Source organism: Mesoplodon densirostris, chromosome 1, assembly GCF_025265405.1.
Source record: "Mesoplodon densirostris isolate mMesDen1 chromosome 1, mMesDen1 primary haplotype, whole genome shotgun sequence".
Lineage (NCBI taxonomy): Eukaryota > Metazoa > Chordata > Mammalia > Artiodactyla > Ziphiidae > Mesoplodon > Mesoplodon densirostris.
Genome location: NC_082661.1, coordinates 11,615,467 through 11,628,732, shown reverse-complemented (window position 1 = coordinate 11,628,732; position 13,266 = coordinate 11,615,467).

Genomic DNA, 13,266 nt, shown 5'->3' with positions numbered 1-13,266 from the left:
TAGGAATAAACCTACCTAAGGAGACAAAAGACCTGTATGCAGAAAATTATAAGACACTGATGAAAGAAATTAAAGATGATACTAATAGATGGAGAGATATACCGTGTTCTTGGATTGGAGGAATCAACATTGTGAAAATGACTCTACTACCCAAAGCAATCTGCAGATTCAATGCAATCCCTATCAAACTACCACTGGTATTTTTCACAGAACTAGAACAAAAAATTTCACAATTTGTATGGAAACACAAAAGACCCCGAATAGCCACAGCAATCTTGAGAACGAAAAACGGAGCTGGAGGAATCAGGCTCCCTGACTTCAGACTATACTACAAAGCTACAGTAATCAAGACGGTATGGTACTGGCACAAAAACAGAAAGATAGATCAATGGAACAGGATAGAAAGCCCAGAGATAAACCCACGCACATATGGTCACCTTATCTTTGATAAAGGAGGCAGGAATGTACAGTGGAGAAAGGACAGTCTCTTCAATAAGTGGTGCTGGGAAAACTGGACAGGGACATGTAAAAGTATGAGATTAGAGCATTCCCTAACACCATATACAAAAATAAGCTCAAAATGGATTAAAGACCTAAATGTAAGGCCAGAAACTATCAAACTCTTAGAGGAAAACATAGGCAGAACACTCTGTGACATAAATCACAGCAAGATCCTTTTGGACCCACCTCCTAGAGAAATGGAAATAAAGACAAAAATAAACACATGGGACCTAATGAAACTTCAAAGCTTTTGCACAACAAAGGAAACCATAAAGAAGACCAAAAGACAACCCTCAGAATGGGAGAAAATATTTGCAAATGAAGCAACTGACAAAGGATTAATCTCCAAAATTTATAAGCAGCTCATGCAGCTCAATAACAAAAAAACAAACAACCCAATCCAAAAATGGGCAGAAGACCTAAACAGGCATTTCTCCAAAGAAGATATACAGACTGCCAACAAACACATGAAAGAATGCTCAACATCTTTACTCATTAGAGAAATGCAAATCAAAACTACAATGAGATATCATCTCACACCAGTCAGAATGGCCATCATCAAAAAATCTAGAAACAATAAATGCTAGAGAGGGTGTGGAAAAAAGAGAACCCTCTTGCACTGCTGGTGGGAATGTGAATTGGTACAGCCACTATGGAGGACAGTATGGAGGTTCCTTAAAAAACTACAAATAGAACTACCATATGACCCAGCAATCCCACTACTAGGCATATACCCTGAGAAAACCATAATTCAAAAAGAGTCATGTACCAAAATGTTCATTGCAGCCCTATTTACAATAGCCCGGAGATGGAAACAACCTAAGTGTCCATCATCGGATGAATGGATAAAGAAGATGTGGCACATATATACAATGGAATATTACTCAGCCATAAAAAGAAATGAAATTGAGCTATTTGTAATGAGGTGGATAGACCTAGAGTCTGTCATACAGAGTGAAGTAAGTCAGAAAGAGAAAGACAAATACTGTATGCTAACACATATATATGAAATTTAAGAAGAAAAAAATGTCATGAAGAACCTAGGGGTAAGACAGGAATCAAGACACAGACCTACTAGAGAATGGACTTGAGGATATGGGGAGGGGGAAGGGTAAGCCATGGCAAAGCGAGAGAGGCGTGGACATATATACACTACCAAACGTAAGGTAGATAGCTAGTGGGAAGCAGCCGCATAGCACAGGGAGATCAGCTCGGTGCTTTGTGACCGCCTGGAGGGGTGGGATAGGGAGGGTGGGAGGGAGACGCAAGAGGGATGGGATATGGGAACAGATGTATATGTCTAACTGATTCATTTTGTTATAAAGCAGAAACTAACACACCATTGTTAAGAAATTATACTCCAATAAAGATGTAAAAAAAAAAAAAACCCAATGGGTGATAGAGAAAAAAAATGGTGTCATAAGAAAAATGGGAGTTTATTTTTCTCATCTAAAGAGAAATCTAGAAGGTGGGAAGTACAAGTATGGAAGGAAGTTATCAGGGACCCAGGACTCCTGTACCTTTCTGTTTTGTCATTCTTAGTGTATGATTTTGAATCTTAAGGTGGTCTCTTGGGCACAAACTGGCTGCTGGATCTTCAGCTGTCACATCTAAATTCCAGGCAGGAAGAAGGATAAGAAGGGTAAAAGGTGCATATCAGTTGGATTAGCCTCTTCCTGCTCCTCCTTCAGCTTTCTAGGAAACTTCCCCAGAGTCTCCAACTCCCGTCATCTACTCAATACTCTCTTTCTGCTGTATGTATAGACCAGAACTTGGTTGTTCATAGGCCAAAAATATGGCTACTCCTCTCTGCAGGGGATGCTGAGGGATATAGGTTTTTTTTAGCTGGACATATTGCCTTTTTCAGCTGGACATTTCCCCTGATGTTAGGCATTAGGGGAAATCAATATGCTCTGTGGGGTAGCTTGAGGAATTTGCCAAGTTGTCTTCTCTCCTTGTGCTGTCATTTATAAAATTATCAAAGCAAACTTTGGCATACAAGTTTGCTATGAGCTGACCTCTCTACTTGTCTCAAATTTTACGCTGTTTTTTCTGTCCCCCGCCCCCCAATAGCTCTCTTTCCAGGTTTCTGTGTGGCTGGCTTCTTAAGTGTCACCTTTTCATGGAAGCTGTTCCTGAAATTTAATGTCCCTGCCTGTCCAGTCCCTCTCTGATCACACCACTCTATTTTATTTTCTTCTTGCCACTCAACCTGGGACAGGTTTATTTGTCTGTGGTCCATGTCTCCTCACCAGAATATGATCCCCTGGAGAGCAGGCACGTTGCTTCTCTTGTTCGGACATTTCAGAATTCCTGTAGAAACATAATTTATGAGCTTACCTGAATTTGAAAAGAAACGACATTTTACAAATCACTGCAATGGCAGTTACTTCCTATTTGACGATGAATGAAGAACAATAGCGTGAAGAAAGCTGGATCTCTGGGGTCTCTCTTGAGCATATGATCTGCCTCACTGCTCTACATTTGCCCCCAGCTCCTGGTTCAGATTTGGACCTCAACCAAATTGCAAGTTGGCACCTGACTTTGACCCCCAGTGTCACTCTAGAAGAGAAGGAAACTTGACTACAAAATCCCAGTAAGGTACAGGTGTGCCAGGCACCCGTGCTCTGTGATGGTGGGAGTGCTGGCTGAGTCTGTGGTCAAGAAGAGATGGATACATCCCTGTGACGGATGGTGGCTGTCCCCGGAGTGCTGAGGTTTCAGGAAACGATTCCAGGCCTGGGCCTGGGGAGGCAGCTGTGGGGAGGTTCAGGCTGGCCTCTGGCCTGGCAGGGCTGAGAAGCAGCTGAGATTCAGCTGTGGAGGTCAGCAGGAGTGCTCCATGCAGGCAAGAAGTGGAGCGAGGCCCTCGCCTCCCCAGCTTCCCGCAGCCCTTGGATGTGGGAAAGGCCTCCTGAGCCTGCACTTCTCTTAGGTGGTCCCTTCTAGGGACATATTTACACGTTCATTTTCTGCTTTCTGAAGCCTGGAGCCTTCATCATTATACGTTTGGTGTGGGAAAGGGTAAAATGTCTCTATCAGTCAGGCTTCTGCAGAGAAAGAGAAACAGAACCAGTAGGGTGTACAATAAATATCTATACTTATATCTGTATCTATCTCTATACATACATATGAAATATATATTAAACACACATATATGCATGTGTATAAATGCAAATAGATGCATGTCCACATATGTATGTAAATATTAACATACATGTATGTATATATTTACATACCTGTATATGCAGAGAGAGAGATATTTCAAGGAATTGACTTATGTGACTGTGGAGGCTGGCAAGTCCAAAATTTGCCTGGCAGGTTGGAAATTCTCAGGCAGGAGCTAATGCTGCAGTCTTGAGAAGAGTTTCTTTCTCAGGAAACCTCAGTTTTTGCTAAGGCCCTTCCACTGATTGGATGAGGCCCACCTACATTGTCAGGGATCATCTCCTTTACTTAAAGTTAACAGATTGGAGATGTTTACCCCATCTACAAAATACCCCACAGCAACATCTGGACTCGTGTGTGATTGAATAACGGGGAACTGTCACCTAGCCGGGTTGACACGTAGAAGTAACCCTCACAGTGCCCCTGGGAAGAGTCCTGATTCGGCCCTATGCTTCGCCCTCTGCACCTCTGGATGAGGAGAACAGCATCACGGTCACACTTCTGCCTGACCGAATATTCATACACTTCACCCAGGAGGTGAGTGACACCCCTCCCCACGTCTCCTGCTTAGTTTGAAGCCCTGGGTGCAGCAAGAACCGTGCCACAGAGCTGTGGGTGTTCCAGGGAGTGTTGCCCTGCAGCTGTGCTTCTCAAAGCTGATTTCCCTGGCCACCTGCATCAGAATCACCAGGTGTTGTTAAAGTGCAGATTTCTGGGCCTGTCGGTACAGCTGATTCGGAACTCTTGCACTTTGCACAAGCTTCCAAGGTGTTTCAGAATCATTTCCATTCATGAGCCAGTAAAGATCTTGTGGTTTCACCATCCAGCAAATTTCTCTCAGGCTGGGCTGGAATGTATTATTTTAGGGTAATTTTCCTGGCATATTAATGCTTAATGATTTCCTTTAAACTTTTTTCCCCTTTGAATCCAATTTCGCAGAGCCAATTGAATAATCCAAGTTCACGTAATTATCTAGAGATCAGCCTCCCATTCTTTCCTTGGAGATGGATGTGGGCGAGAAATAGTTAAGTGGAAAACTCACTTCTCTCCTTCTCCAAGCAGCTCTTTGAAGGCATGAGCGTTCTGCAGAAGACTCAGTGCCTTTGTGATGGAGAGTGTGCACTTATTTTATTCCCACTGTGTACCGGGTATGGGTCTGATTTCTGTGTGGGAGCTTCTTCCTCTACTTGCCTGGGGCTGCCTAGTTTGAGCCTCCTCAGCACCCCAAAGCCCAGAGCCTGCAGTTTGTGCATAATTCCAATATTCATTTGAGATTCAATTTATTTCCATGTAATATGCATGTACCTACTATGTGTAAGCACCATGCTAGGCTCTGGGGGAAGAGGAGGAAACAGATACAAACGTAAGGAAAAGGAGGTCCCTGCTGTCTGGGAGCTGTGGACCAATTGAGAGAGACATTATTAAACAGCCAATTAGAGTGCAAGAAAATATCAAGTCAGTCTGACTAAGAGGAGGAGCAGACTGCTTCCTTCACAGAGGAGAGGGGAGGCTGTATGGGGGCAGTGTCGTCGCTGCAGGATGAGAGGGAGCAAGTCACCCAGAAGTCAAATGGGACCGCAGTGGGGAGAGCAGGAGGGTTGACAACCATGGCAAGCCCTCTGTGCATAAAAGATGTCAGGCTGTATTTCTGTAACCGGTTTTAGCTTGTACGTCTGGGCTGTGGAGATGAATGGGCTTTGAGAAGCTCAGTGCCTGGAACAGAGGCTGTTAAATGAGCACTGTTCAGTGTGCGGCCAGCTGTGCTGAACAAACCCTGGGCCAGATGCTTTCAGGTCTTCTCTGTCATCGTCACCGCAGCCAGCATGCTGCCCTCAAGCTCCCGGGACTGACAAATGGAGCAGGAAAAGCAACCTCCCAAATCCAGTTTTCTCAGAAAAGAAAGGACGTTCTCGCAAAGAAGGGGTATTGGATAGACAACCTGTGACCTCTGAAATGTCTGGGTTCTGTCTTCCCAAGTAACAGGCAGTCCTGACATTTGAGGTGGTGGGCATGTGAGCTCTTTGCCTGAGGTGGGGGATGGGAATTCTTTCAGTTCCATCGCTCTCCTTTTCAGAGTGGCTTCAGACCTCAAGAGCTGCACACCTGCCTCGGAGAGAAGAGGGGTTTCTATCTCAGGTCCCTGCACTGGCTTTGAAATCCGGTGTGGCTCTAAACAGGGCAGGACAGATGCTCTCCTCATGGTCCAGTTGATTTTTCAGCTTCAATCCTGTTAACCTAATGCTACCCCTTGGGTTGCTGAATAATCCCCACCAGAGTCTTCCGTACCTCCCTAACTTCCGTTTGAGAGATTTACGTGTGAGTTTGGGCACGTTGTTACCATGTGCAGGCACTCAGCAGTGTTTGCGAATGAAGACTGATGACATGGGCAGCCACCTACACAGATTGCTTAAAAGTCATTAATTCATGACATTAACGTGTTCGACGGATTTCATCAGATACGAATCAGCTCATTTCCGGGAGGGTGGGGACATGTTGCTTCTAGCGTTTCCACATGACGGATCACCAAGTGACGGGTTTTCCCGAGAGTGGTCCCTCTACCACCTGCTCCTCAGGAACCCAAGGAACTGGTTCAAACTGCAGATTCCAGAGACGCACCCAGATAAATGGAATCAGGCTCTCCGGGAATGGGACCAGGAACCTGTATATTTATCAAGCTCCCCAGGTGAAGTTTGAGGCCCTGCCCTGGAGTTTCCCTGTGCTGCTCTTTGGCTCTTTCAAGGATGGCAACATACAAGAGGAGGCTTTCTGGTCACTTGAGAGATGTGTGGCTCACTAAGAAGTTTCTTTGCTGGGTGCACAGGCAGGCAATTCAGAATCAAGGAATGAGGACGGACAGAGAGGAAAGAACAGAAAGACACAGGAGGACCCAGCCCACACTGCTCACTAATTTTGTAGCAGGGATGGGCCCAAAAGTTTGAACTTTGCTGTATCTTGGGATCCTCCAATCAGGTCAAGGGGGAGGAGCCAGCAAGCCTGGAATTCCTTCAAATAGTGCCCCTCAGACTTGAGACTGCAGGGTAGATCAGAATCACGTGGAGGGCTTGGTGAACCGCAGTTTCTTGGGCTCCACTCCCAAAGATTCAGATTCAGTAAGTCTGGGGAGGGACCAGGACAAACAGCGGGGCCCAGGTGTAGGGTGCGGATGCAGCTTCTTAAGGGAACGGAGCTCTTGATCCTGAATAGGATGCCTCTTTTGGGGGGTGTAGAGGAGGAAAAAAAAAAAAAACCCTTTTCTCTCCAACTTCCTAGATTCTCTGGCTAGGGCCCTGGAAATTAAACTGACTGATTAACAAGAGAAAACCAGAGCTTATAGCACGTGCAGTATGCATACACACGGAAGAAACTCAGTGCTGAGTAACTCAGAGGGGTGGTTAGAGCTTGGCCTTATATAGTTAACATCTGAGCGAAGAACAATAAACGTGTAGAGAAGTGACAAGGAACAGGAAAAGGGCTTTAGGCTTCCAAGGGTAGCAAAGAGTGGGAAGGCAAATATGTGGGGAGAACTAAGAGAAAATAGGGGTTATTCTGGTAAGGTTTGTTATGTAGTTTCCTCTGGGTGCCACCTCTGGGCTGGTAGGTTCTCTCCAGTGATTTAAAGTCTGAGTCTGCTTTTAGGCAAATGTGGGGCAGGCAGGGAGCTTTTTCGGCATTAGCTTTTTCTCAGTAGTCTCCAACTCAAAAACTCCTTACACCAAAGCGGTGTATTTCGGGGTTGCATAGTCTGATCCCCTAGAAGGGCCGTGCTCACTTTTGGCCCCATCTCTGGATTTCCTCTCTCAGAACTCCTTGTGGCCAGAGTCAACCTGGTTTCTTCTAAGACGAGTGTCCCTCCCCTCATTCTGTGCTCTGTAAGGCAGGGGTCCCCAATCCCCTGGCCGCGGACGTGCAGTGGGCCACGGCCTGTTAGGAACCGAGCCGCACAGCAGGAGGTGAGCGGCGGGCGAGCGAGTGAAGCTTCATCTGCGGCTCCCCGTCGCTCCCCATCGCTCGCATTACCGCCTGAGCCACATCCCCCCCTTCCCCAACACCCAGGTCCGTGGAAAGGTGGTCTTCCACGAAACCGGTCCCTGGTGCCAAAAAGGTTAGGGACCACTGCCGTAAGGGATTGTGCCTAGACTGGGTTTCTGGAGAAGAGAACATTAAAGGACATGCCCGAGCTCATATTCTGCGTGGGTTTTAGACCTTGGAAAGATCTTAGCAATCACCTCCAAGGTAGTGCGCCTGCACCGTTTGACATTTTTGTTGCTGTTGCTTTCAGACATTGTTAATCGATCTCTGCACTTTTTCCCACCAGGCTTGGATGTAGCCTCACCATCCTTTCAATACAATACCAAGTTCGAGTTATTTAGGGTGATGCTTATTTATGACCTAGATCTAACCAAACTTCAGCTTCTCCTTATGGAGACGTAGAAGGCTCGAGGAGGAGAGATGACTTGCTTAAAGCACAGAGCTGGGTCTGGGAATACCGGTACCCCGGCTCTAGGCTGAGGTTTTTTCTTGCCTTAGTAAATGTTTAGTTTTTTTTGTTTTTGTTTTTGTTTTGCGGTACGCGGGCCTCTCACTGTTGTGGCCTCTCCCTTTGTGGAGCACAGGCTCCGGACACGCAGGCCCAGCGGCCATGGCTCACGGGCCCAGCCGCCCCACGGCATGTGGGATCTTCCCGGACCGGGGCACGAACCCGTGTCCCCTGCATCGGCAGGCGGACTCTCAACCACTGCGCCACCAGGGAAGCCCCCAATGTTTAGTTTTTAATAATATTTTCCAGAAATCTTTGAATTGGAGCATACATTTTAATAGCTAAAATATAAATTATATGGAATATAATATTTTTTCCTATAGCCTGGAAATTTCCTAAATGTTATAAAAAATTATAAAGGACAGAGTATCTAGATAAACATTGTTAAGTGGTAAGTCGAAACATTGGCAACCTGTTAAATTCTAAAACTAATGAGTAGATTCTGCACTCTCTATAATTCAGGGTTGTAACTAGTGATTCATTTATTTCACTAAAAAGAGGGGAACAAGATAGCTTAATTTGCAAATACTTAAGTACCTGGCATTTGCAAAGAATATAGAGCATGTATCACCTTGTTGAACCCTCATCTCCCACATCGTTTTGATGCGCTATCAGCCCCCGATGTGTACACTTGCTACTATTCCCACTGAATTTACAGTTCTCACATGGGGAAGCTGCATTTCTTATGACCATTAACCAAAAGGCTGCAGGGTCATGTCCAAAGTGGAGAATTGGTTAAGTCCAGCATAGAAAGCAGAGGTCGGTCGAGAGACCTCTCACTCCTAATGCCGGCCAAGGAATTAGGAATTCCTTCCAGCTCTCGCACTGAATGCAGCTTCGTCTACTTTCCATTATTCTTAGACATCAGGAAGAAGGATTTAGAAACTCAGTGGAGGTGATTCCCACTGGAGGTGGCAGGAGGTTGTACTTGAGAATCCTGCCACATACCTCACATCAGCTCCTCAGCTAGCCTCACCATTCTTCATTCTCATTTCATCCTTAACCCCACTCTCCTCTCTCTCCGTGGTTGTTACTTCTTTGCCAAGCCCTCAAGGTAGATTAATTTGTAACTTTAATAATGTGGTAAAGAACCTGGAGTTATTTTGCTCGGAAAAGGTGTATAAAGAAGGCTGCATAATTTTTGTTTCGTGTTTCCCCATAAGCAGCCCATCTACTTACTCATCATTGCTTTTGGAATTTTAGCCTTTGCATTGGAAAAGTGCTCAGATTACTTTAAGCTTCAGGGATAATTAAGTCTATAAAATGCATGTTTGTTGCTTTTTTGGTTGAAAGTAGTAAAAAGAGGAGAAAACTGGAAAATGGGATGAAAATGTTCTAGAAAATTAACTCATAGTAGATCTGTTAAAAATTCTGTAGGGGTATTAAAATACAGTTTCCCAAGGCTGCTTCTGAATAAGAAAAAATAGAACGCATTATAGTAATTTGCAAAAAGAATCTTCTTGTTGCAGAAAACATAGTTTCTGACCTTTCATTTATTCTTAGCTTTCCAATATAATACCCTACGTATAATACATACACGTGCGCATGTGTGCATACACACACACACACACACACACACACACACACTCTGAGAGACCAACTGGGGAAAATTTTGCTGGCTAAGGAAGTTCAAGATCTTACAGATAGTCTATTAAGATTTCAAATTCACATACAGGAGCTTTGTATTAATAAATGGAAGTGGATTCTTTACTTGAGCTTGAATAAATTGGAAACAATTTAGAATTAAGATTGGAAAACATGCTTTTTCTTCCCTTTAGATCGAATTCAGACTTGCTTTGAATTGAGCACTGAATAGTCCCATAATGTTTGTATTAGTTTATGCCTTACAAACTGCTTCCCCATTCATTATACCTTTGGATCTTCCTGCAATTCTAAGTCACGTAGTGTGGTGATCATGATTACTTTTTTCTCTCCACGTTACAGATGAGGAAACAGTGCTCCAGAGAAATTGGTGACTGTTCAGCATGAAGCAGCAAGTAGTGGTAAGGCTGGACATTGAATCCAAGTTATCATCACATTTTGTTTGTTATCGTCTAGTATCGAGTGTTTGCTCTGAGTTGGGTGCCAGACTGGGCACAGGGGCCAAAGGCAGTAGAATTAGTCTGACCACAAGGACTCTCAACAGTAGAAGTGCAGAGTATACAAACTATGTGAAGCTGTTGGATTGGGGAGGATTTGCTGATTGGTTCTGTCCAAGGGGAGCTGAAGGCCCTATAATGCTCCCCAGAGTGATAGGCCCCGTGGGGGTTGAGGGTGAGTGGGGTCGTTGGGTGGGGAGTTGGAGGACAGAGGGCAAAGGAAGGGAGACACAAATGTCCAGCGGCTGGGAAGACACAAATAGTCCAGTGGGACTCAACCCACAGTTTTGTGCCTTTTGAGCACTTCTGTTCACTAAAAGATGAAATTACTATTGAAATCTCTTCTTATTTTCTTGCCACTCCAAACTATACAATGAAACTGGGAATCCCTGAGAACTGGAATTTCCTATTGACTTCAGAAAGACTAATTCTCATGAGGCCAAGCTGTATGGTTAGACTCCTAGCTCGTACTGATGCTGTCAAAGAAGAAAACTTGTCTCTTTGCAAAGTTTCAGTTCAGTTTTCGCATTATTTTCTTTGACATAAAAAGGTAAAATCAATCCAAGAAGAATATTGGCAAACTCAAACCTGTCCGTTTCATTAGTACATCGGTTTGAATAATACATATTTACTGATTGTTTTGTGACAGGACCACAAAAAAAGTTATATATGATATTCTTAAATTGTAGTGAAATCGCTGTCAGGTCTTTAGGGTTCAATATTCCTTGAGCAGCAGGGGATAAAATTCAAAAGATCAGTGTATGCGGTTTTCTGGGCTCTGCTGGAGTGATTAATGGTTTGGCCTTGATTTGAATTGGGAAAGAGGTATAAGGCAAGATCAGTTATAGGTGAACTTGGACTCCATTACCATGGAGCAATTGGTAATTCAGCGCTGTTCTCTGAACATATCTGGAGCTAGCGGGAAGGGGACAGTGAGTGAGGAATGCATGATCTGGGCCATTGGGCTCCAACTGGGCTCAGATGGGGCTTGCTGGCACGTAGTCTTCTAATTGAACTGATACTACAACATAAACTCCTGGCCTTATTAGCTGCTTCATTTGTTATTTTCTGCTTACAGAAGTATATATCCTCACTGCTAAACATTTGCATATTATGAAATATCTGGCTTGCTAAGTGAGAATTCACCACCCCTCTCCCTATCTCAGAGAAAACCACCATTATGAATTGGGTATTCTTGCAATTATTTTTTTTAATTTTATTGAAGTATAGTTGATTTACAATGTTGTGTTAGTTTCTGTTGTGCAGCAAAATGACTCAGTTGTATATATATATTCTTTTTCATATTCTTTTCCATTATGGTTTATCACAGGATATTGAATATATTTCCCTGTGCTTTAGAGTAGAACCTTGTTGTTTATGCATCCTATATATACTAGTTTGCATCAGCTAATCCCAAGCTCCCAATCCCCGACCCCCCTCACCCTTGGCAACCACAAGTCTGTTCTCTATGTCTGTGAGTCTGTTTCTGTTTTGTAGATATGTTCATTTGTGTCATACTTTACATTCCACATATAAGTGATATCATATGGTCTTGCAATTATTTTTGTGCTCATACTGCCACTCATTTATCTATTAACATAGGAAAGATCAAGTAATATAGTTTGAGCTTGATTTGTAACTTAACATCTCTATGCATTAAAAATAAATAAATAAACAATCTCCATGGGCCTGGGCCTGGTTCACTGTCAGGCTGTCTCTGGTCAGCAGCTGCCTGGCCCCCATCCGCACCGTCCTCCCGTCAGGCCTCCTTCAGTTGCCAAAATAGCATCGTTCCAGGATTAATGTTTTCCTCAACTGGAGTCACTTAAGCGCACTGGGCGTGGGACAAGAGGTTTGCTCAGGCACTGGCTTATTCTTGCTGTGTGTGCCTGGTGCCCTGGGACCTTGCCTGGGTTTTTGTTTTTTTCTTGGTGGGTCTTCCTGCTCAAGGAGACTAAATAGTGGAATGGATCAGAATTTGCATTCTGGAGTTGGTGGCATCCAGGTTTCTTAATCTCAGTAAGCCTCAGGTTCCTTGTCTGTAAGCGGCAGTAGTCATGGTACCTGCATTACACATTTGTGCATGTGAGGATTAATTGAAATCCTTTATGTAAAGCACTTAGCCCAGTGCCTGTGATATTGTAAGCTCCCAGTAAATGACAGTTTATATCCTCTAACTAGGTGTGCAGGCTCAGGAGGACGAGGACTGGCTGTCTTTTCCCTGATACATCCCCAGTGCTCGGCTCATGGAAGATTCTAGATAAATATTTGTTGAAGGGATGAATTCTCACTGGTTGCCTGCATTGATCAGGGGTCCTTTAAGGGACCCACTGACCAGGGGTCCTTTAAGACCCCTTTAAGATCAGGCCAGTCCTTCAAGCTGGAAGGAGAATCTGGAAAGGAGAGTTGGAAGGTCAGAGAAAAGTCATTAACCAGCCCTCCAGAAGTACTAACCTGGGTGGAAAGTCGGAGCTTGCAGGTAAAACTGAGAAACTGCCACTTAGGTCCCGCTGCTGGAGCGGGGCTACCCAGAGTCGAGGCCAGGGCAGAAGTCTCTTGTCTCTGTCTGAGGTGGGCCTGGACGTGCTGTTGGTCAGCAGGGTGGCATTTGGGAAGAAGAGCTGGATGCACTTTGAGGGGAGAGCAAGGGGAACTGAAACCCACCTGCACTTCAGCATCTCTTTTCCCCTTGCGTAGCCATGACGACCTTCCAGAAGTAATGGTGCTGCTTCCCTTCCCCATCGCAGATCGTAGCCAAATTTCTCCTCTGGCCAGCTCTCCGCCAGGTCCATAAATATGCTCCCAGCTCAGCCAAGTTGATTCAGCCAATGAACCACTCTTTGAAACTGATTACTGTGCTGGAGTGAAACACAACACTTCGGTCATCAAGCTACTGATGAATCCCATGGCTTTTTGCCGGGGTGATCGGAATGGCTTCCAACAGCTGCCTCTACCACGCTA